Source organism: Chlorocebus sabaeus, chromosome X (assembly GCF_047675955.1).
Source record: "Chlorocebus sabaeus isolate Y175 chromosome X, mChlSab1.0.hap1, whole genome shotgun sequence".
NCBI lineage: Eukaryota > Metazoa > Chordata > Mammalia > Primates > Cercopithecidae > Chlorocebus > Chlorocebus sabaeus.
The window spans coordinates 19814901-19818392 of record NC_132933.1 but is presented as its reverse complement, the minus strand read 5'-3'; positions in this window follow the sequence as shown (position 1 = coordinate 19818392).

The window sequence follows — 3492 nt, the reverse complement described above, 5'->3', positions numbered from 1 at the left end:
TAGTGAAGCAAGAGCAGAGACTCTGGGGACTAATATACTTAACGCTTGGCTTCCAGCTCTACCCTTTCCTATCTTAACCTTTCATTTTCCTCATCTGTAAAATGGAGAAAACAATAGTAGTCATGGGGTTGTTGTGAGGGTTAAATGAGAAAATACACGTGTAGTGTCAAGCCAACAGTAAGCACTCAAGATATGTTCATTATTAATATTATAACATTGCTGCCTTAAATTATTTCAGGAGCAAGAGGTGCAAACGAGAATATAATTATTTATTCTCCTATTTCAAATGTTCAATCTTTATCTCCCCTCTTATTTTTCCTGTTGCATGAATTGCCTTTCAAGCAAATTATTTGCTGCTGTTTCTGCACTTTAATGAAACTCCTTCTATTATGTTATAGGCTAGTGCTTCCCAAACTTACTAGATCTTAAGAATCAGCAGAAGCACTTGCGAAAAATACAAATTTCAATTGGGTGCGGTGGCTCACGCCTGTAATCCTAGCACTTTGGGAGGCTGAGGTGGGAGGATTGCTTAAGGCCAGTAGTTGAGACCAGCCTGGACAACATGAAACCCTGTCTCTATTTTTTTAAAAAATACAGATTTCTGGCTGGGCACGGTGGCTCACGCCTGTAATCCAAGCACTTTGGGAGGCCGAGGTGGGTGGATCACGAGGTCAAGAGATCAAGACCATCCTGGCTAACATGGTAAAACCCCGCCTCTACTAAAAATACAAAAAATTAGCCAGGCATGGTGGCAGGTGCCTGTAGTCCCAGCTACATTGGGAGGCTGAGGCAGGAGAATGGCGTGAACCCGGGAGGCAGAGCTTGCAGTGAGCAGAGATGGCGCCACTGCACTCCAGCCTGGGCCACAGTCTAAAAAAAAAAATAAATAAAAAAAATAAATTCTAGTCTTTTTGCTGTTGTTCAGACAGTGTCTTGCCCTTTCACCCAGGCTGGAGTGCAATGGCACAGTCTCGGCTCACTGCAAACTCCACCCTCCTGGGTTCAAGTGATTCTCCTGCCTCAGCCTCCCAAGTAGCTGGGATTACAGGCGCCTGCCACCATGCCTGGCTAATTTTTGTGTTTTTTTAGTACAGATGGGGTTTCACCATGTTGGCCAGACTGGTCTCGAACTGCTGACCTCGTGATCCACCCACCTCGGCCCCCCAACATTGCTGGGATCACAGGTGTGAGCCACCACGCCCAGCCCAGATTTCTAGTCTTAAACACCTAAAATTATTTTATAAATGAATAGCTCTAGAATAGGTGTTTCTGGGAATAAAGTATTTTGTACCACATTTTCTATACTTTTCTCCAAGAACGTAATCACAGACAAATTTCCATACTTGCTTCCTCTGTAGTTAGTGTTTCTTTACTATTTCAATTTTTGTTTCATTGTTTTCCCTTCAGTAACTTTTTATGCTTTTTTTTTTTTTTTTTTTTTTTTTGGTTGTTCTGTTATGTCTTGTCCTGCCACTTGTGTGGGTCTGTCTTTTTCCAACTCCTGAGGCAATAGCAGGTCTTTTCCCACCGGTCACCCCAGCACTCCTTTGGGTAAAGTATTTAAGAGCTAAATTTGTTGGCCTGTTTGGGTCTATTGGGGACTGAAGGTATATCCACATTAAGAGAAACAGTTACTCAGTAACTGTTTCAACCACTTCTTCACAGAGAAAAACATCTGTGCCTTTTTAAATTTTTATTGGCCTGCTTGACAGCTCCACAACACAGTGAAGAAGGAGCCCCACCTACCACAAGGTTCTTCATCCTGCTGGGGAAGCCACACAGAGTTGAGACTAAAACGTATGGAAGGAAGGAAGGTAGAAAGGAAAGAAGGAAGGTTTTATCTGCCTTCCTTTGTTTTCTATGGATAAATGCCAAATCCCTCATACTTAAACTTTTCCCCCTTCCTTTACTTTGCCTCTCAGTTTTCTTTCGAATGAATGAGTAAATTGTTCAAATTTTCTCAATAATCTCCCTCTGTAGCCATTCCAGTGTTTAATTACTTTGACAGAAGGAAGGGAGGAAGGGAAGAAGGAAGGAAGAATGGAAGGAAAGGAGGGAGGGAAGGAGGGAGGATGGAAAAGAAGGAAGGAAAGAAAAAGAAAAAGAGAGGAAAGAAGAACGAACGAACGAACAAAAGAAAGAAAGAGAGAGAAAGGAGAAAAGAGAGAGAATCCTGCCTATTAAAATCCTACAATCTGCCCTGCTTTTATATTAGGACTGTTCTGGCAGTTTCCCCTTGTTACACGTGTGTTGCTAGGATAGTACAAGTATTTTCAAGATGAATTTTCTGCCAAAAGGTCTTGCCACTGAGTCATCACCATCTTCATCTTTTTAAAAAACATGAGCAAGTCTCAGCAGCATTTCATTCACGTTAGTAAACATTACCTAGGAAAAGAAAGAACAGGCCTCAAGAACATGACATCATCATTAAAAAATAAATATTTACTGAGTCCCTACTCAGTGTGTGGCACTGTGTTAGCCCTAGATATATAAAAATGTGCCTGCTTTTAGGCTCACATGCACACACATATACTCCCATGTGTTAAATCTAGAGAAGTGGTACAGACTAGAAGGATTATTGGAATTCCAAGGAGGGAGCCATTCTGCTCCAAGGGCTGGGGTGGTCACAAAAGGTAGGGCTCCAGGCCCCAAAGAAAGGGTAGAGAGCTTGAGGGAATTAATGTGAACAAAGACCAGGAAATAGGAATGAAAATAGTTTGGGGGAAAATAATTAGTAGACCATTTGATGGGAGCAGACAGTTTGTGTGGACTGGAAGATGAGTAGGAGATAATAATGGAATGGTAGACCATAGTCTGCTTGTAGAGGGTCCTGAATGCTAGGCTAATTAGTGTAGCCTTAGCCTATAAGCAATAAGAAGCACCACTATCCTTAGAAGACTGATAAAAGAGAGCAGACCACTCCAGCTTCAGAGTACCTTCAATCAAAAGAAGCACAGACATTGATTACAGGAACTTTTGTGAAATGTCTCAAGTGTGTATAACTATTTCCCATATTTGTAACTTTATTATCTCCATGGTATCAGTGTTATTTGGGAGGACAGCAAGAAGAGGATAGCTGGCAAGATTACATCCTACCACATAGGCCAGTCTGGAGATGAAAAGGACCCTAAGAAATGGTAAGTGGCAGTGGTTTTAAAGTAGAAAGATAGACATGAACAATCTCTGGGGCTCAGAAGGGAGAAGGGAGAGAAAAAGAATCTCTGGGGCTTACAGAAGGGCTTGTCATATGTTCACAGCATGCAGTCCCACACTGGCATATTGGGGGCCAGCGTGGGACTGCAAAATGCCTTTGAGGGCTTAACTGGAAGGAATCCTAGATAGTTCCTGCCAGCCCCTTAACCTGCTGAATTTCTCCAATAGCATATCTCATGCCAGTTTAAAGGAGGAGACTTAAATGGACATTGTTAACTGAATGCATCATTTTGTGAACTCCAGAGAGTCCTGAGAGTATTCTGTAAATACCACCTTATT